General features: G+C 47.4%; 2 long non-coding RNA genes across 4 annotated transcripts; both read left to right on the forward strand.

Moving 5' to 3' along the window:
* The first annotated feature begins 111 nt into the window (after positions 1 to 111).
* LOC128790332 (uncharacterized) lies at positions 112 to 7,431 on the forward strand. The gene is made up of 3 exons (XR_008431704.1): positions 112 to 164; positions 6,198 to 6,510; positions 7,224 to 7,431. It is a non-coding gene; the product is annotated as an uncharacterized LOC128790332 (long non-coding RNA).
* Positions 7,432 to 13,961: 6,530 nt separating this feature from the next.
* LOC128790331 (uncharacterized) lies at positions 13,962 to 18,493 on the forward strand. 3 transcript variants are annotated; one of them, XR_008431703.1, is made up of 5 exons: positions 13,962 to 14,898; positions 15,057 to 15,198; positions 16,076 to 16,099; positions 17,418 to 17,512; positions 18,293 to 18,493. It is a non-coding gene; the product is annotated as an uncharacterized LOC128790331 (long non-coding RNA). The 3 variants fall into 3 exon arrangements; XR_008431702.1 differs by having other exon boundaries at positions 13,962 to 15,198; XR_008431701.1 differs by lacking the exons at positions 13,962 to 14,898; positions 15,057 to 15,198 and having other exon boundaries at positions 15,508 to 16,099.
* The last annotated feature ends 3,059 nt before the right edge of the window (positions 18,494 to 21,552 follow it).

Genomic DNA, 21,552 nt, shown 5'->3' on the forward strand with positions numbered 1-21,552 from the left:
CCGCCCCCCCGAGCCCGCCCCTGGGGCGGCCCCACCGCCCAGCCGCCCTCCCAGTGGCCAGGGGAGATGACGGACAGCGCGGCGGCGGCGGCCCTTCCGCTCCCGCGCAGCGCGCTCGGCACCTGGGCCCGCCGCGCTGGGACGGCGGCTCCGCACCTGCGGCGGTGAGTTGCGCGGGAAGCGCCGGCGGCTCGGGGCCGTGCTGAGCGGGAAGCGCCGTGGCAGGGCACTGCTCGGCCGGCGGGGGCCGGGGCCTTGGCAGGCAGCTCCGCGGGGCTGGGGCACGGTCGGCGGGCAAGGCAGCACCGCCCTTTCTGGCCCTTTTCCCGAACTAAGCAGCCGGAGAGGGGGTTTCGAGCCTGGCAGAGCGGTTTCCCCTTTCCCCGAATGAAGCAGAGCCATGTCTTGACACACACACGGTTTGCCCGCGTTGAGTTTGCAGAGTGCGAGAGAAATTCCGTGGGTTTGATCGCTTCGTTATAATAAATCACCTTTTCGCTAACGAATGTTTCGCGGGCGGTGTACGAGAAGACCGTGAGCGATGAGAGTTGCGTCATTTTTGGTGAAAATCACCAGCCGGTCGGGAAACGAGCTGCAATTTCCCTTGCCTTGGGAGGAGACGGGACGGGGCTTGTAGCGCCTGGCACTGGGATGCTGTGTTCTCCGGCCACCGCAGACCGGCACCGGGATGCTGGCGCTCGCTGCCCAACATAGACCGACCGGCCCCGGTTTTGTTTTCATCCCCACTCTAATATTGCGCCACGCTTAATCATAAAATGTCAGTGCCTCGCAGCTGACTTCAGCTTTATAAAAGTCACTGATACATATTAGCAATCAAAAGAAAAACAGACAAAGCGGATAGGAATTAAAGGATGTGTGGGTCACGGCGTGTATGTTGAAGAAATGTTTGGTTTGGCGGTGTACAGATCCTGAGCTGATCTTGTGTGTGTGCGTCTTATGCCCCACGTTACATCATGTTGCACACAGAGATCATGGGCTTAGCTCCAGCTAAGGATTTGTCTTGGGTTTTTGTTTGGGTTTTTTTTTTTTCTGTATTATTCTCCTGAAGTTATTCTTTGTCGTTTATTGTTTTGTTTTGTTTTTTTTTTCTCAAAGGTACAGACTCTGTAAATTAAATAAAACACGAAAAGAAATAAGGTGGTGATCCTAGTGCACGAAATATCGCCAAGTAAACCACAAAATTTATGTCGCTGGTGTGTATAAACATTGTCTCTATTATTTTAATTGAAATGTAAGATATTTTTAGGAAAAAGTTTGAGTGAGATTTCAGTGCCTGCACATATCGCAATGAACATTCCTAACTGTGAAGAAATAAGATGTTGCAGGAGATCTCCCAGAACTTAGCGGCATGTTGTAAACGTTTCGTGGTGAAAAGAAGGTAATCATGGCTCTTTTGCAGGTTCTTCCATTTGATCGCAATATCGGCGGATACTTGTTTTCTCCATAGGGATTAAAAAAAAAAAACAACAACAACGACAACAAAAAAATACACAATCAAAAAACCATCAACAAAACCAAACCAAAAAAAACACAACAAAACCAAACCACCGCAACAGGAACTTTTCTATGGCAGTTTTATGGTTACTTCAAAAATACGAGTTGCCCTTTCAGAATATCGCACCTGTAAATTGTGGTGCTTCCTCAACCTAGATAGAATTATCTCTGATACGGGGAGTGCTCCTCACACCCATGCAAATGCCACTGTCCAAAAGCGCTGGCATTTTGAGCAGGCAGCAGTACTAGCAGGCGTTTGCTGAAGCCAGAACCCCTTTCTGTGTTGTGAACTGACCTCCTTTGACTATTTTTAAGGCAGAAGGCATTGAACTAGTGGGACCTGGATCTAGCCTTAATTAAGTTATTTATGTAATTAAACAATGAAAGGGGGTGAGAATCCGTAAAACGTCCAATCCGCTTTAACAGGGTATTTCTTGTGGAAGCGGAGTTTCCCCGACAAGGCTGCTCGCCCTACAGTGTGTCTTCACAGCCCGACGGGGCCTGGGCTGCTCGCCGCCCCGGCCACCCTGAACACGCGAGACTCCCATTGCTTTAGTCCGGTCCAGTGGCGTGTGGCCGAGGACCATGTCCGAGCGCACGGGTGGTGTAAGCTCGACCCCGCCGTCCTGAACCCGCTCGGCGCCTCTAAAGCTCCCTCAGGGTTGCTGGGATGCTCGGGCGTGACCCTGCGCTGCTCTCCCACGCTGCCCGGGCAGCCGCTCTTCCCATCTGTGTCTATTGTGTTCACAGTTGGGTCCTTCTCTTCCCCCTCCGCCGTGTCCTCCAACCTGTCTGTTCCCCCTCCTTCCCTCTCCCACCCCTCCACCCTCGAGCCTGCCTCTGATCTCCTGGATATTTTGTTTCTTTCCCTTTCTCAATGTGTGTTCCTGATGTGGTCCTGTCGAAAAAGCTCGTTTACTCTGCTCGGGTCTCTAGTGGTTTAAGGATAATGTTTATCAGAAGTGAACGTGCTCAACTTGTTTCCATTCAACTGCTGAGTGTGGGCTGAAATACCAAAGGTCAGATCTACAGTGAGTCGGTAGAGGGCAGGGGGAGACGAGAGGAATATGAAAACATAATATACAACAGACTGTCGATCGCTTCTGACCTGCCTGGCAAAAAGATTATTTTTTTCAGGTAGGAAATCATTGTAGAATCGGAGGGGAAAGGCAGCAGGGAGGGGTGCGCGGGGTCGAGGCTTTTCCAACCGGGGAAGGGCACGCGTGCCAGGGCAGGGGACTCGCCCTGAGAAGCCGGCGGCTGCCCCGGCACGCACCCGCGTCCTCACCGCGGGGTCCCCCGGCCTGATAAAACGAAACGAGGGGAAGCTGTAAGAGACTCGAGCCGGTGCCAGACAGGAGCCGGGCTTCCCCTTCCATTCCTTTCCCTCTGTGCCGAGAGAGTGACTGAGCGGTGCCGTCACGCACGGCGCGGCCGGAGCCGCGGGTACCGGCAGCTGGTGTCTCTCGGGAGTCGCTGCCCTTGTCTGCCTTCTCCCGACACTGCTGCGTGGCATAGGGTAGCCAGAGGCGCTCCCCTTCCTCTCCATCCCTCAAACTCTGCTCCCTCGTCCTCTCTCCTCCACAAAACACTCTCGGCGTGAGCTGCCCGCTGCGAATCGCGTGTACGGCTGCAGCAGCCTCGGTGCGCAGCCGGTACCGGCGAGGCGGCGGCTGGCCGTCCCTGGCTGCCCCTGCCCATGAAGGCCTTCTCCGGCGCTGTCCGGGACCGGGCAGGCCTCCAGACCGTGCCCAACCTCCCGCAGCTGAGAGCAGAGTCCCGATGCTGCGGTATTCCACCGCTCCAGCAGGGCTCCGTTGCGCCGCCGTGCTCACCTCGGCATGTCCTGCTCCTTCCTCTCAGAGCTGCCTTCATGAGGCCTTTCTGTGCCTCGCTCTGCCCCCCAGATGCCTCCGCTGTCCACTTGTAGGAAGAACCCAGACAAATTCAACGCAGCACACCCCCCGCCAGCCCTTCTTTGAAGCTGCAGATTTTTATTGATTTTTTTTAAGGGAGGAAGGAAGATAACCTCCTCACCTTCCTCGAGGGGAGTGGGCTACTGAGGCGCTGTTAGGCAGAAGGATGCCCAGACGGTAACGTATTTTGTAAGCAGAAGTCCCCCGATCCTTCCCAAAGGACACAGTTACCCGACCCGTATGTAGTCGGGTGGCCGTATTTTCCGAGGTGGCGTGGGGAAGGTCTGAGGGGCGGACGTGGTGCGGCGGCCGGAGCGACTGTCGCAGCTGCCCTGTCTTCCCCGCCCCCCAGCTCCTGCCATGCGGCTCAAAGCCGCGAAATCCTTCCCCGGAAGCGATGCAGACAGTTTGGTGGGCAAAGAACATCTTGGAGCCGGAGCCGGGGTGAAGGGATAACGCGGTGTGGGTGTGGGAGGAGATTTTGGACTCCTCTGAAGGGCCGGCAGGGAAAAGCGGGCAGAGGCAGGTGGAAGGTTAGCGACAACCCAGCGAGAGCCTCGAGTTATGTCCGGAGGTGACACATACCGGAGGGAAGGTGCTGTGTCAAATTGAGAGGGATGAGACCCACGGAGCTTTGAAACGGGGCTTTCATTTTGCACAGAGCTATTCCTACACGTGAGCATATAAAATCCCACGGAATCTCCAGGGATCATTCCCGTTTTCTGCGAGCAACCAAACGCAGGATGCAGGGGCCTCCACGCGTCACTGGCTGCCATGTGCATTTCCTTATGCCACAAAATAGCTGAGCGCAGTAGGTTAGCGAGGGCAGTGTGCCTTAGCAGGCAGAGGGAGAGGGTGTGGGGCCGCTCGCGATCCTGGCTGGCCTCGCCGCTCACGCTCCCTCTCCGAGCCTGCGAACCTGAAAATACCCGACCAGACCCCCAGTTCTCATGTGTGCTGACCCCCTCCCGGTAGCCTGGGACAAGAGCACATGCACCGGTAAACTCTTGTGCGAAAGAGAATGGGGATTTTCACAGGGAGACGTCCTTTCCAGCCGGCGGGCGGCGGCAGATAGGGACCGCTGCACGTAGGGACCGCTGCCTCCCAACAGCTCCCTAACGCCTTGGGGACCCCCGGCCCCCGCCCTTCTGCAGGGGCTGGCCTTGTTTCCCACTTTTCCCCTCTTAGGGGGAAAAGGGCGTTTCGAGAATTATCCTGGCACTATCCGTCGTTGGTCGATGTTGCGTTTCTTGTTACAGCCTGCTACCTTATTTTAGCTCGCTAAAAACCACCGGCTTATACATTTTTGTTTGCGTAAACTGCCCGCATTCATTTACTTGTGATTCCGGAGGCGAGGGTACTTTTACCTTAATTTAATTAACGTAGTACTCAAAGATGCACGCAAATACATGCAACAACTCCGAAACTCTCACAAGCTGGCAGGTAGAGAGAGAGCTGTGTTGTGTAAGAGTGTGTGATTTCAATTTTAAGAAAATATTTTAAGGTCAGGGACAAGACGGAGAATGGATATATAACAGGAGGAAATTTTGTTTAACAGAGTTTCATCAGATACAAACGAGCCATGTCTGGACATTTCCTGCATATTTATGAAGTAATGATGGGTAAATACAATCGGGTCTTGGAGTCACTTCGGTTGTCACAGACCCAAAATCTGAAGAAAATGAAACATAGCAAGAAATCGAGACACAAGGCATTTAGGTGTCCTGCTTTTGGGATAAGGACGCAACCTCTCGCAAAGCTCTACTCCCTGGCGTGCAGAAGCAGGGAAGCTCAGCTTCAGTGGTCAGAAATGTCCACTCGGTGTCGGGCTGTGTCGGGGTTTGGGCTGGAGTCCCCCGCTCGTTCTCGAGCAGCTTCTCCCGCCGCTCGGAGCCGGTTGGTTCCCCGGCTGACTGGTTCCCTGGCCCGGCCGGGGCTCTCAGTCCCTACGACACCGCGGGGAGCCGTCCCCCGGCCTGGTGGGAGGACAGCGTCTGTAGAAACTCAGACGACTCGGGGAGAGTGACTACGGGCATTTGACCCGTTCTCAGGAGAAAGGAGGAGACCGACAGAGCCGGTTACACTGTCGGGGTTGAGCCCGCCGTCTCGGGTCCGTACAGACCCTCTGCAGTGACGGCATGTGCGTGCACTTCACTGGGACACGCTGAAGACGGGTGAACAGGTGAAATAAATGCACAGTAGTGCTAAACCGGGAGAAAGGCCGGGGGTCAAGGACGTCCCCGCGGACCAAGTTTCCCCGGCAAAACCTCTCTATGCCTTCCTCCGCTGCCGAGACCTGGGTCTGTCCCAATTCCTCTCCCCGGCGTGGGGAGTTCCATCTGGTCTATGGCATCGGTGCCACTGTCATATCCCTTTCACCCTCTCTTGAATATTCAGATTGAGGTCGGGCGGGTTAGATGGGGTGTCTTAATGATGTGTTAGCTGCTTGGACAGATTTAATAACTTTGCCGCCAATCGTACTTAGCAACCCTTCTGGAAACCAGACAGTGTCTCATTAGGGCTTTCCTGGTGCAAGCGTTTGACTTGAATGAGCTGTGTTGAGTTAATTTCTATTTGCACTAGGATTTGTTTAATGACATATAGGGGAATAGACAATTCTCTTGGACCAGACCGTTAAGCTACAGAGGGCTAGATTCTATAAGCATAATTTGTTCTAATAAAGAGATCGAGTTTTCATTTGTCACATGTTATATGAATTTAGAGTAAATAAAATAAATAACTCTATTGTTCTGCCTTAAATTATAGGAACCAATTGGGAATTCCTAGGCAATTTTCTCAATTTCTGCCTCCGCTCCTGCAACATCTAGTACCAGTGCCACCTACAGGAATAATTGCATTTTCGAGCTGCTTTCAAGTAACTAGAATTCCGCGTTTGGGAGTTCTGGTAGCTCTGTCGTCTTCCTGGACGCACAGCAGCAAGTCTGACTTCGAAAGGCGTTGTTTTTCTTCGTGACTTTCGTTTGAGACCACGGACCGATGGAGGTTCGCTCCTCTGAGCCACGGCAGTGGGAGTGACGGAGCTCTTCCCGCGGGAACCCGGGAGACGCAGCCAGCAAAGGTGAGGGGCAGCACTGTCGTTTTACACCAAGAAGCGTTTCGGGGGTCGCTCGGTGCCGGGGAGGGGGCCAGGTAGAGCGTGGGCGGCCGGCCGCCAGCTCCCGCTTGCGCCGACAGAGCCCAGCACACCTAAGGATACGGGGAACTTAGGAGCTCTTCTGAACGGCGACTTAAATCAATGCCGGTTTATCTCCTGGCTGTGTTGTTACGAAAGGCAGCTGTAAGCCAAGCGCGGCTCTGGGGACCTCCCCTGCACACTTAGCGGCACGACTTCGCTTGACGATTTATAATGACGAATGTCTTACAATGGAAGAATAATTATCTCCTCCTTCGTCTCTTTGGTGGAGGAGGCCTTGGCTGACAGGGAGGGTCTCCTTCGCTGCGGTCGTGCAGTCCCACGGAACGAGGCCGAAGGGGTTCGGGGGGCTGGGGAGAGGGACGGCGGGCACCGGCACGGAGATGGCTCCGCCGGGGAGGAAGTTTTCTTGCTTGAATCTGTGTCCATTAATCCTTTCCCTCGGGTTAACCCGATCCCGTAAATATTTGTTATTGGGATCTAAGACGGGTGACGATCCTTCCTGACTGGGCTTGGAAGTGCATATTTTCTTTTCCTCGATTCTTTGTCTTTAAGGGTTTCCAGTTCCTACAGCTTTGCTTGTACAAAAACTCTTTGTCCAAAAATGTGTACACGGATATCTTCATCCTATGCATTAGGCTCGTTGATGCCCCGCTGCTTTGGACCTCCGAGATGACCTGGGGTTCTTCTGCAGGTAGGAACATCTGTGTCATGCAGAACACAGAACACAGAACACAGTTGTCCATCTGGGTGAAAAAGGGCTGCGTTTTCCTTCAAAACCATGTCTTCCCCTGCATTACATAGTCACAAAACAACGAGGTGTTTGGGGTTTTTTTCCCTGATAGAGTAGGAAATGAGAGAGAAGAGAAAGAAGAGAAGAGAAGAGAAGAGAAGAGAAGAGAAGAGAAGAGAAGAGAAGAGAAGAGAAGAGAAGAGAAGAGAAGAGAAGAGAAGAGAAGAGAAGAGAAGAGAAGAGAAGAGAAGAGAAGAGAAGAGAAGAGAAGAGAAGAGAAGAGAAGAGAAGAGAAGAGAAGAGAAGAGAAGAGAAGAAAAACTAGCTTTTTGGTCCATGCTGAAAGGTTTGTGGCCATTTTAATGTTTTACTGCCTGTAGAAAACTCGGTCATTACCGCCCTGAGAGTTTTATTTCGTTGAGATAATAAAACGGCAACAACCCCCTACACACACGCCCTCCAACAAAAAGAACAACAACAAAATGATACGAGAGAAGAGAGCCGAGCTGCCCTTATTCCCTGTCCCATCCCCTTCTGCCTTACGTGGGTCCTCGGGGGACCTCAGCGTCGACCCCAGAGGTGTCACATTATTGATGTGCGTGAAAACAAATTATTTGCGACATTAAATAGCAAAGACGTGGAGTTCACTATCAGTTGCAGAGTTTCATAAAGTAAACGAAAGTTTCTTCCTCTCCAGCTCGAAGCTTTTGCGATGAGACTCAGTAAGTTTTTTTACACGGCGGATCCGGGGTCGAGCTCTACCCGCTTAGACCACGCGTGGAAATGAAAGTGTTATCCCACCACTGCTGCTGCAAACCACACAAGTGCCATATTGCAATTATCCCCAGCAGCCCGCGCCGCCGCTCCTCCGCCAGAATCCCCTCGGCGGCACAGCCCGGGGCAGGAGGGTCCGGCAGCCCGGCGGGACGAGCCAGAACAGCCCGCGGCCGCCGAACAGCCGCTGCGCCCGGGCTAGCAGGGCAAGGGGGCCGGTTTTCGCTGCCTAGGTTTTGTTTGCAAAACGGTTCTCTTCTGCAGCTGCAGTGTAATATGAACAGGATATTGATAAATACTAATAGCCTCTACCCAGTTCATTTGCAAAGTTGAGGCGCCGCAATAGTTAATGCAGAACAGTGCTGGAAATACTTTTTTTTTTTTTTTTTTTTTTTTTTTTTTTCCTTTGGAGAAGAACGCTGTTGCGAGAAGATTGTTGTCCCTCTCCACTGCCTGCCTAAACGGGACTTGCCTTCCGGGAAGGGCAGATGCCCTTCGGCGCGGAGGATTTTTTTCCCTTCGGGATTCTGCCAGAGTCAGAAAATGACATTTCAGAGCGACTTCTCCATGAGTTTTCTACCAAATGCAGCGATAACGAGTAACCCAGGGACGATGCGGCGTCAGTCGCGCTGCTGAGGGGCATTTCGGCTTCCCCGCCGTGCTCTGACTCTGCCCACATACCCCTTTTCCTGCAGCTGATGTCCTTGTCCCTGAAGCTGTAAGTGTCCGACAAGGGTATCTCCCTGCCAGGACCTCCATCCAGCCCCGAGGGACGCGTGAAGCCCAGAGGATGAGGAAGACGGGCGGCCCGCAGCCAGCAACCTAGGACGTCCCTCTTGTCCCTTCCTGCAGCTGTTCCAAACCCAAATCCCGGCTACCGCCTAGGAAAAAGGCGCAGCAGGACCAGAGCCTGGGCTGCAGAAGCTCCCCCGCTCCTGGCAGCTGAGTCCCGATGGGGGGAATTCCCAGGCTGGAGAGTTGGGTACGGCTTTTACGGTCCGTGTGTTGTCCGGAAAAGGGTTCTTTCAACCGGTGTGCAAGAAGCCGATCCACACACACTGCTCTGAGTTTGCTTTCCGCCGTGAAGCCGCAGGGAAGAAGGTGAGGGAGTTTTGCTGCGTACAGCACTGTGCTGAGCACCGAAGCACAGTCTCAGCAGCTGTGGGCGTCTCCACGCTCCACAGGGGCTGCTCGCTCTTAGCCGCGGCTCAGGCTCCATCGAGAGATCCCAGTGTCACCGACTTGGCCCTGGCACAAGGACCATGTCACAGGCCCTGCTGCTGACCACCTGCCCCCACCAGTGCCTTAGTGTTTCTCTTGACAATTTTCCTTCTCCCCAGGGATGAGATTTGAAATATCCCCCTGTGGGTCTCCGGGCATTTTACTTCATCTCTGAGCGCCTAGTAAGGCAGAAAGTGTTCAGCAATGGGGGAGGGAAACAGAAGGGCTGTGGGAAGCGTGGTCTTTTCCTGCTGCTTGTAGGAGACCTATACTCTTGTGGCCTAAATGCTTGTAGGAGACATATGTGATGGAGAAAAGGGTGATGCCAACGCCTCCAGAGACAGTTTGCTGGCAAGAGGTCCAAGAATAACTGCTGTGAAGGACCCCATGTACCTCTACTGGACATGCTGCATGGCGACTTTCCACAGCTCTGGACCAGGGCTTCTCTCCGTGGTAAAGGTCGATGCTTACCCTGTATCAGGGAAATCACAAGTGTCCTCGGCAGTAGGCCGAGCCGGAAGCTCCCCCTCCAAGTCCGTACAACATCTACCGAATTTCTCTTGGCTTCCCAGATCGAGACTGGAACCAAGGCCTAACTCAAGCTAGGGACCCTTTACCTGCAAAGACCTGCTGCCAGTCACTTTGCAGGGGCAGCATGGAGTGGCCGAGGTGGGGCTTGGGTACAGATTCATTGATTAGTTACCATATCTATGAACTCAGCAACACTCAGCAGTTTGGGAAATTCGTCTCATCTTCATTGTCAAAACATGCAGATTTTTGTCCTACGTCTCTCTTACTTCATCCAGAGTTCTGTGAACAGCCTCTTAGTCTTTGGATATCACGGTATGAGCCACATGGTTTCTATCTCCCTTTTCACATATATACAAAAACCCTCCACTTATAATAAGATAAAATGTCACTTAGGGGAAAAAAAAAAACTAATAACATCCAGTTGTTCTGCACATTTGAAGAGTTTGTTCTTTGTATGCACACAATTTAGGATGAAGGTGGGGGCTTCCATATGATTTGAATAAAGTACCCTTTCTACCTTGCAGTTTTTAACCTATACCTCCCACTAATAAATTGTAACTATCAAAAGAAAATAATTTATGTATTATAAATCCCACTCCTGCTAAATATAGTTGCAAAACCAAATAATTGCAATGTTCTGACTGAAAAATTAATTAAAAGAATAAAATAATTGGAGTTGAATTATTAATGTATTGGTGTTGCAAATTTACAATCATTTTGTATTTGCACTGTTACAGCAATGTAGAAAGTACAAAAAATGCTATCATGACCAGCTTCCTATATTAATAACTGAACAACTTTCTTTCAAAAAATTGTGGATGTTTTCTTCAAGTTTAAAATTTCTCTGCCTATTACCTTCAATATTTCTATACCTACATGCATAAAATACAGTTTCTCATTTGCAAACAAATCTGAACATTCTCTTTGGAGAAAAAAAGAAGTGTGAAAGAGGTAGAATTACATTGGCAATATGTAATCTAAATGATAAAAATTATTTTCAGTTTGTCTTTCAGTAATGCTTTTTTTAAAGGCCAGGTATAGTTTTTGTGCTCGTACTGCCCGGTTTGTATTTTCATTGAATGTGCAGGTGCACACTGAATTTCGTCTTCTTTAGGTGTATGTATCTAGCTCTATGCTTGCAAGCGCCCACTCGTTGGGTTAAGGGACAGTTGTTAGACTGTTAGGACGTGCAAATTCATTGGCATCGGAGAAAGGGATTTACAGGCTCTGGGCTCCGTAAATCTGGGCGATTTGTGGATCGGCGTGGAAAGGCCGAGCGCAGGGAGTGAATGACGCTTGCTCCAAGGGCCCAGCGGTGTGGTGAAGTTGGACGCCCGCCGTGACACTGAAGGACCGCACGGGCTCTTCCCCGCAAGAGCATCGTTTTCCAGCCTCCCCAGGTGACGCCCGCCCAACGCCAGCTCAAGGCGACCACATGAAAACTGCATGAGCCTGTCACTTGTGCCCCGCTTTCACAGCGGCTATTTCCCTTCTCCCAGTCCCGGGGGCCATACCCGGCCCCCGCGGGACGCAGCCCCTGCTTTTTGCGATCCGTACCCGGAGGAAGGGGACGCAGTGAAGCAATTATCGGCTGTGAACGGGGTAAAATCCGCGATCGCTCGGAGGTTTATCACTTCGGAGAAGTCAGCTTTTTGAAAGGAAAGCTGTACACTGGATAGTCTCACGTTGCCCACCCCATCCCTCACCTCCAGCTGGAGCATCCCTCGGAAAGAGAGGAGGAGGAAAGAGAGGAGGGGTGAGGTATCGGGACCGTTCTACCTTGGCACCACGCACCATAGTGTGAGCGCTGTGCGTAGCTCGGCTCGTCAGGAGAAGAGACCCCTAGCCCTGGCTGCCGGGGAGCAGAGAGAGCCTCCGGACCGAGAAATGTCCCTGCTTTCTTTCCCGGCGGTAAGGACACCGGTATGCGACAGCCCTTTCCCATTGCACTATCCATAAATAGTGCCGCATATAAATGAGAGAGAGAGCTGTGTATATAAATACACGTGTATGTGTGTGTGTGTTTCCAGCATCAGTTGTGTTTTACACGAACCGGGACGTTTTTCTGAGAGGGGGACGTGGTTCCATTCCCGGGAATTTGCTGGAATAGCCAAAGCAGCCTTTGCCCTGGTTCCCGAACTGATGCTTCCCGACTGTGCGCTTAAACCCAACGTGTTTTTTCCTGTTCGTTTATTTTGCTCTTGGTGTGGTTTTGGACTCTCTAAATAAGCTGCCGGTAATATCTCTAAATCCCTTCTGGCGTCAGAAGCAAATGTAGCAAACGCAGGCAGTTCTGCCTGTTTTTTCCATCTCTCCTTGAATTTTTGAGGTGGATGGGAAAGGGGTGTGGGTACGATAATGTGGACAGAGAGGGAGAGAGAAACATATTTTCTTGAGTCTGGAGAGTGACACTTCTCCCCTCAAGAGCCTGCAGTCCTTGCGGGAGTGGGTGGCGGCAGCCGGGCCCGGCTGCGGGGAGCCCTCCCAGCTCCGCAGCGGGGCGGGCGCAGCTCCCGCCGGCTGGAGGGGCAACTCCGCTCCGCCGGTTTGCCAAGGTGTTGCATGCCTGGAGAAGCTATTGTGCTTCTTCTAGAATATTTCTACATATTGCACGGTAGGAAAACGCGGTCTGCGAGAGAAATGGCTCTGCCCGCACCCTTCAGGGCTCTGAATTTGCAGGAAGGGGAGGCAAAAGCACTACATCTTTGGTCCTTAGGGAAATCTAGTTTTATTCTCTTGCTAGGCTGATACTGGGAGTGATTAGCGATTTGTTAGCAATCCTTGTCTCTTCCTGTTTATCAGAGATCTCTCTGGGAGCAGTCACCACCCTTCAAAACGTCCTGTGTGTGCCTCTGACACAGGAGACCCCAGAAGAGGCACGGGGTCGGACCTCGATGCCTCTCGGCCGTCCCTGAGAGGAGGTGTGACCCCCAGCTGCTGTGGGTTTTTTTTCACAGGTCTTGGGAAAACACCCCTAGGGGAGAAGGAAACAGGTAATGGAAGCTCTTTCTCCAGGCATCTGATTACGGTCAGTGTGCCTGCCCCATCCAAGCCATGATGCTGCAAACTTTTGGCCCACCAGGCAGTCTCTGGGTCCCGCCCAGAGCTGGGACAAAGGGTGATCCCATTGCCTAGAGGTGGCTGCAGCAGCACCGGATCCCTATAACTCCCGCAGCCAGAGCTGTCGTGTTCCCCCTTCTGTCTGCCAGCCATCCTCTTAAAGTGCAGCTTCACATTTATAATTGAGAAGCATCTCAGCAGCTGGTCTCAGATTGCTCTGAGCTGTGCTCTTGCTTGGTGAATAGCTGGGGCGGAGGAAAGTCTTTGAGCTTAACTGTGCTGGGAATTATCCACTTTAGTTTCCCTGACAGAAACTGGGTGTTTTTTTGGTTTTTTTTTTTTTTTTTTTTGTTTGTTTGTTTGTTTTTTTTTTTTTTTCCTTTGGAAAGTATTTCAGACCTTTGTGATTAAATTCATCTGCACCATTTGGGATGAGACATTGCAGTGACAGAGAATTAAACTGTGATTTTCTGGTGGGTCATGGCAAGGCTGCAGGCATTGTAACGCGGAGAGTATTCATATACCAGCGAGTTCTCTCTCACTCACTCCTGTCCTATCTCCCCTCTGACCGTGGAGGTAATACTGGGCTAAGGGCATTGTTTATAACTCCCTTGACTGCTGGAGTCAATCACACAATATTTGCGAATAACGAGTAAGTTGTTAGAGACAGATTCAAGCCTTATTCTTCTGGCGTATGGTGCCATCTGCTTGAAAGAAGGCAAATACTGTGTTGATAGTGGTGGTGATGATTCCCTTATTTGCTGTAACACAAGACCAAAGGAAACAAGATCGATACACTCCCAAGGAACAGGTTAGCTCTTGCTGACAGCAGGTTTCTCTTTTTTCATTCTTCCCTCTGCCAGTCCCAGGATTATAGTTTTTACTTTCTGATTTCCTTCTTTCTCTGGTATCAATATTGCACTTGAATGAGATCACTTACAACCAAACAAGGGCTCCTCTGCTAATGCTAGTCTCTCTCCTTGAAGCCCATTTTTACTTCACCAGCACTTCAATACTGTGGAAGTCCTCTAGTCTTTCCTGAGACCCAGTGAGACACTTTGTGAAGAACTTAAGAAATCTCTGGTTTTTTTCTGATCTTTCTTCAGGTCGTATTTGTCTCCCTGCAAACCTGAAAACCTTTCTGCTGATCCCTGGGACAACAGTCCCTTCAAGTTGATCACAGTGCATGGAAAGAAGAAGTCCTCTCAGACAAACTACTTTGTTAAAGCCACCAAGGTGACCTGCTGTGCCCAGCTGTGGGCAGAAGGCAGCCTTTCCTGCACTGCCAAGGGAGTGTAGAAGCTGTCTGGCATTGGCATGCCTGGCATTTCATGCATGGTGCCTAACACTAGCACAGTCAAGCCCAGGTTTCCAGGTATGTTCTTTCTGGGCTTAATTCTACCATCATGTACCAGAGCAAGTAGTAGCTTATTCATCAGTGAATTTCACTCAGTCTTAGTCAGGGAGATGGAATTGGTCCTACAAAAGCAACAATAGCTTTTTACCTGCGTCCTTTCCAACACTCCCTGTGTGGTCTTCCCACCACAGTAACAAACAGAAGCTCCCAGAAAGCGCCAGCAAGTTCAGAGAGATCTGGCTCCTCAAGTTTGAATTTTATCAGGTAGTGTTTGCTTTAAGACCTTGAGCTACAAAATATCCTTTCTAGTATTGAACTCCTGGGAAGACCTAAACCCTTCAATGCAATGGAGAACTAAACACTTTTAAATATACTTATCTAATGGATGTTAGTACTGACTTTTGTGCATGCAGCTTCTAACATGAATCTACCTAGCCTCTGCTTTCAGAGACCAAAGATTAAAATTACTTCATCTTCTAGTCAAGAAGTCCTTATATTTGATAACAGGAGTGGATTACAATCTCTCCCACTCTCCCTGCTATTACCCTTCCATCTGTTCCTGCTCAACATATATGTTCTGGACATATATGGACATTGAGGAAGAGGTTTTGTGCCTACCAGCAGCTACAGTACTTGTGTGACTACTTCAGCCTGGTGCATGGTGATCAAGTGAAGCCATGGGTTAATAGCTGAATAACTGAGCACAGCACCTCAGTACCAGCTTGCTCTGTGTGCAGTGCCTCATCTCAGGTATTTCTGAAATACTTTTCTGACTTTTTATTCTCTTTCATTTAGGTCACATCCAACTCCATATTGCAAGGTGCTGAGTAACAGCTTATGATCTCTAACACGTAATGGCTCCAGGGTTTGTTTACCAACATCCACTGGAGACTCCAGCTTTTCTGTAGAAACAGAAACTGAGCCCAGGCTTATCCAGGTATCAAGCTGTCACATTCCTTGGGGCCTGTAGAGCAAACTGGCCTTTGTGAAGAATGTTTGCCATGACTGTGAGGCAGCTGTGTTTAGAGAGTCGTTTCAAGAAAGTCGAGAAATAACCAGTAGGATTTCCATAACAGATTTATACCTATTTGTAAGGGAAGAACAACTGTTCATCACCTGGAGCTTTGCATCCATCACAGGTAATACAGTGAAATAGCAGTGATGAGACTCAAAGTCAGACAAGGATGCAGGGAAGTCCTCAGGGTCAACTCTAGCCCAGGTTTTAATTTATCAATTATTTCTATTAATGTTCCTGAAACATAAATAGATAATTGGTGTAGTCCTGATCTCTGTGCCCCTGCAAAGTATTCCCTCCCAGTGTAAGTGACATTAGCTTTAGGTTTTTACTGTGTGAGCATTATGCCTGCAGCCCTTTTGCTTTTTTGCAGCTTCCAGCTTACTAGCTGCGGAAAGATCTGCTGTAAGATTTAGGATACTGGAGAGAGCTAGTCACAGAGGCTTCTCCCAGCTTCACGACAGGAGTCAATTTTGCTATAAACAGTATCCTGTGTGTAAGGAATTCTGCCCATTTTCTTCTAAATTGCAGCACCTTTCCATCACAAATATCTTCTTTTTCTTTGCCCCCAAGTACCTGATGGAACCAAGCATAGCACATAAAAGAGGATTGAGCAAACCATGAGGAAGCTTTTTAAGGATGTGCCTTGGAGGATGATTTTTTTCTCTACAAACACATTGTAGGAAAATGCCTCCTACAGACTTTGGGGGAGCATTTTAAAGCTTATAATAATCACTTCCTTTCAGAGGTGAAATTAATAATTCTCCTGTAATTAACTCAAGATTTCAAAATTTTCCAGATGAAAAGTTGCAGAAATTTTAAGGTAAGAATTGTTAATATTTCTACCAAATAATTTTCTTGTTTCCTTCCACTTTAACATTATTGACAATGAAGATTCTTGTCTCACTATGACCTTATTTTCTATTTTTGCTGTTGACGTATATTTATGATTAAAGCAGGAAGTTATCATTACAGTAAAACTGGTAGAACTGCAAATATTATATTTACTACCCAAATGAAATATCCAAATATAATGATAAATAAATTAACTCAGATAAAAGATTTCTTTTCTCTGTATGAATGCAAAATGCAATATTTTAGAAGCTGTAGGGCCAAGTTTTGCCTTACAATTCACCTGCTGTGTGTTCCAGAGAGTGTAGGAGCTACCAAAATGTATGAAAGAGGATTTATACTGTATAGCAGATGACAACTGTCTTGTAAGCTCAAACTCTTGCAGCTTATGCTTTCACTCTGAAGTTCCTTGAGACAGTTATTTGATTTATGAAAGTCCAGTTGGTAGCTGGCAAACACGTACATGCAAAGAAGCCACAGAAGCCAGCAGCAGCCAAACACAGGCATCTGAAGGCAGAATTTTCTTTATGAAGTAAAACTGCAAATAATTCAATAGTACTCCCTTACCCCCTCCCACAAAGTCCCAGCATCCCCCTGCTGCTCTATCCCTTAAGTAACTGCAGTTCAGGATGTGGTGGAAATACTAGAAGGGAGGAAAATCAGTCCACAACTGTTTCTGCAGGGTTTCACTAGGAGGAGCCATACGATGTGTAATGAATGTGCAGAGCTGTTTGCAATTAGTATACATCCGAACTGCTCCCAGGGTAGCATTTTTGCTACTGCCATTTATCTTTGTAATAAATGCTTTTCAAATCGATCAGAAGGTAAAATTGACACAAATTACTGTGATCCTTTGGTTTCTCAGTATGCTATTTTATAGACTTCATTCTGCCACCAAGAGGACAGTAACTCTAATTACCACATCACATACACAGCTTATGTAGTGTAGGACAGTAGGACTGTAGTATTTTGTGAAATGTTACTACATCTTCCTCTATATTTAGTACAACTGTGAGCACAACTGGGCATGATCCTACCTAATGATTCTCCTGCAACAGAAACAATTATAAATAATAACATTATGAGGAGTCAAGAGTGGGAGGGTGACTTATAACTCGAGTTCCACAGTTCATCCCTAGGGAAAGGACAGATGGAAATTTAAGGTACCAAAAATGGCACAGACTAACCCTAATCCAGGTTAGAAAACACAGGGGAAATAAAGAACTAATAATGAGGGGGACTGCCTTTTGAAGGGCATTTACCTTACTGATACCACCATGTTCCTTCAGGAAGCCCAGAAGTCCACATGGACTCCACATCCATAGAGAAGACAGCCACAGCTCAGCTTCCTGTTTTACCTCTTGGACTGCTGTGTCCCTCTGAGGTGAGTAATGCTGCATGTCTGCTTCTAGGTGCAGGGGTAAAGGTCTATAACTCCTTCACACCTCTGATTAGAATTTTTTCCTTAGGAAACACTAATCACTTTTCCCAGCCAGTAAAAGCCTGAAGGCTTGTGACAGATGGGTGGCAGTACCATATGCAGGAAGTACAGCTGTCAGTATCTCTAACCAGGCAAGGCACATGTCTTCCAATGTCTGAGAACCTCAAGGCATCTGCTACACCATTCAGAGAGTGGAGGGAAACTCTGCTGTTGGAGTGATTCCCAGTGAAGGGGCATTTACTTGTGTGAGCTGGAACTGTATGAATAGCTGACCCTTGAGAGGACCAATGGATATCAACATCAGAAGCCCTTGCTGGGTCACCTTTACCAGCCATAAGAGTCCTGGAAGGGCCAGTGAATTACCCACCAGTGTTGTTGTGAATTTTTTCTTTTATAAGAACCACAGGCGAACTGTTCAAAATCCCTGAAGCGTTTACTTTTCAGTTCTGTACTGTATGAGGGGGTCCACACTACATAAGGATGTAAGAGAACAAAAAATAAATATCCTATTTGCATATTTTCAATGTAAACAAAGACATTAAGTTTATTGCAAAATTTTAAAAAGTCACATGTGATTCTTGGAGTATTTTTTAAGGAAATAAATGGCAAGTTTTTTTTTAAACTAGTATTTAAACATTCTCTTTACAGTGTGTTGCTTGGAAACGTAGGCAGGGGGCTTAGATGTCTCCCTGCTTAAACCTACTGTATTATTTCTGTTTTCAGACAGACTCCATTGAGATCTCTGTGAAATGGATGATGTGACTTACCAGTATCATACAAGCTGTTCCAAGAATATCAGCAGGCGGACCGGAGACTTTCCTGAGAAGGTTTTACCCAGTGATGGAAAATATATTTGTGTTATTACTTTAGCACAAGTGTCTTCTATAATGCTAAGGTTTACTTTCAAATAAAACATAAATTGCACATCTGGTTGGAAGAAATAAATGCAATAGTGCTTCAAAGACTATCTGTCAGGCTTAAAAAGCAAAGAGATGAGGATTTATTGGTGTTTTTATTATTAACATAAAAGCCTTGGGATCTCAAAATAGACCAGGGTTATAGGTAAATATGGGTTCTATTTTCTTCTTTGTTCACCTTAACATATTATTAGCATCAAGCTAAAAAAAGATCATATGAATGTTAATATGTTTACTGTGTGCACATGGACGTTAGCTTAATCAATACGTAGATGTAGAAGACTGTAGAGAAAAGTATGCACTAAAAGTATATTCATCATCTTAAACATTTCAGACAGTGTCTTCATTCTGGAGATATTATTTGCTTAAGAAACCCCACTCTTGTACTTTCCCAGTCTTTTGAGAATTTTGTGAAGCAGCAGTGGGCTGCTTCTGTGCAAAGGCTTGGAATGGACATCCATTTGCAAATGAAGGAAGTGGGAATTTCTAAAATAGATTACTTATAAAATTAAAATTTGAGGAGGCTTGGGTAAAAATATCAGTAACTATTGGGTGGCTTGAAGACATACATACTAGATTTCCCATCTGAGCTGCTGGTGGCTTCAGCCTCCTTTCCAGGAGAAAGTTATCCTATGCAGTTCTGGTTAAAGCCTCGCATGAGTCACTACGAGGTGTTGGAGGGGGCTGTACAAATCCTGGTCCCCACTTTCTCCTAAAAATTGTCTGCAAGAGGTTCAATTTTGCTATGTCAGGACCAGGTTGAATCTTTCATGGGATTTAAATTAAATCCTTGGCAACCACTTTTCTGATTTTATAACAAAATCTGACCTATGTGTTAAAGTGAGGACATTGTTTTGCTGGGTTATTGCTTAATTACTAAATGAAGAAATATTAAGTACAAATTTAATGACTCATACAATATTTCCAAATTACACGTACTATAAAGTCCCATTTACATCTACCACACTGGTATTTAACTCACTTTCCATTATTCCTGAGGCTATTAATGTCAGTAATTACAACAGGTAACATGTCTAATATTGAGTGTATTGTGGAATAAAGGAAAGTTGAGCTCCTGCAGTGTGTTTTATATTAAGTACAAAAAGCTTCTGATACAGTTAATGTAACTATAAATCTTAACTCAAATGCTTATATGTCTCGTTTATGACCTGAATAAACTCTGAGGCAGAAGCAGGGCAGCTGAGCAGCCACTCTCTGCCAAACCACATATTCAGCGGAATATGCAGTTACAATATCCTTTTCATATTGAATAATAACAGAAAGACAGAAAACAGGCGGAGTATTTTCTCTAAATTAAGTTGGGTTTTTTTCCAGAACACTGAGTTTAATGGTAAAAAAATCCCTAAATGCACACGAACCTTAAAATCACAAATATATAAATAGAATATAAAACTTGAAATAGTGTGGAGGATTCTTTCCAGTGGAAATCCAGCCTGTGCTTATGATAAGAGCTGCTCTACAAGTTTTGATGTGTTAAATATTGAACACCCTGCCACTTGGAGAATGCACATCACTCTGCCCCTTTGGGGAGGCTGCTGGACTGGCCTGGGTGTGGAGGTGGCCAGAAATCACCTCTGGAAGAGCTGGCATTCACTGTGTGAGCTGCCAAAGGAAAACTGGGCTGTGAGGGCAAACCTTTGGAAGGAACTTTTTGGAAGGCTGTGCTGTAGGTGACTGATAAGATGATTTGGTCTGACTTTGAGCTCGCTTGCAATCACTGTTACAAACCCTGAGCAGATAACCTGAGCAGGAATAGTGTGTGCTGAGAGCAAGGTAAGCACCAGTTAAAGTCCTGTCAGGACTCGGACTTCCTATGTCAGCCCCTGTGTGCTGTGGCACCCATGTGTCCCCAGACATCAGCACACACTTGGTGAGGCTTCAGCCCAGGTGCCTGCAGTGTGAGGGTGGCTGTGGCATGGGAGCCTTCAGGATGAAACAGGGAGCGAAGTAATTTGATCCACAAAAAATAAGATTAAGGTGCAAGGTGCACTAGAGATCACAAAATTAGAGAGAGATCAACTACCAGAAATCAGAAGCCCTACTTCAATCAATTTTCACTGAAATCAATTCCTTTGGATGGAAAGTTCTCCTTAAAGACCTCTGGTACAATATGACCCTTTAATATTAAGCATGTCAACATTTAAATTGATGACGCTATTTTTTGTAGAGCTATTTACAAGGGGAGTATTTCCCTCTGAATTTGTAATAAATCATGTAAGACATCTTTTCATTCCATTTCCCTTTAGAAAGAAATATTTGGTAGTTTAAAATATTTAATGTAGTGGAAAATCTAAAGGGAAAAATAAAGCATCAATAGACTATTTCAGCAGCAGAAACCATTTGGGACCTGCTTAACCACCTAAGCTCTTCTCCAAATTTATTTGGAAAGGGGCATATAAAGAGCTCATCACTTTCCATCTCCATTTTCATATGTGCAGCATATGCAATAGTTTAGCTTTGTACTCACACTCTGAGCTGATCTGATGGTGAGCTGAAGTAACTCGAGATCACCATTTCTTTCTCCTTATGACAGTTCTGGAACATTTGGTTGACTAATTACCTTGTTACTAGTCAGCTTTTTTTTAATATTTGGCTTTATTTATGAGTGTACATGCACAAGAAGGGTAGGAGCCACACATACAAGATACCATTTTAAAACAGAGGATTATTACACCAGCATGCTTTCCCTGCTCTCATGATAGGAAAACTACACAGGCAAGATAAAATTTTACTTGTGTCCAGTACTTCACCCTGCCCATTGCTCAGTACAGACCAAACCCAAAGATTGACATGAAGGTGTGACCAAGGTCTTCCTCAGTTAAGTGCAAATCTTCCAGATTTCAAGGGCTGATGGTCTAAATTTAAAGCACAGGGATTATGAAGCATAAGGCCCATAGTATGGGCTGTGTCTGTTTCTGTATCAGTGTCTTTGTACAGATATATACATAAATATATAACACAGACATATTTATTTACCTCTTCTGTTGAAGATAAAAGTTGTTTGCTCTACCCAAGCATTATTGCATTACTTTAAAAAGCTGAACC

Source organism: Vidua chalybeata, chromosome 6 (assembly GCF_026979565.1).
Source record: "Vidua chalybeata isolate OUT-0048 chromosome 6, bVidCha1 merged haplotype, whole genome shotgun sequence".
Taxonomy (NCBI): Eukaryota; Metazoa; Chordata; class Aves; order Passeriformes; family Viduidae; genus Vidua; species Vidua chalybeata.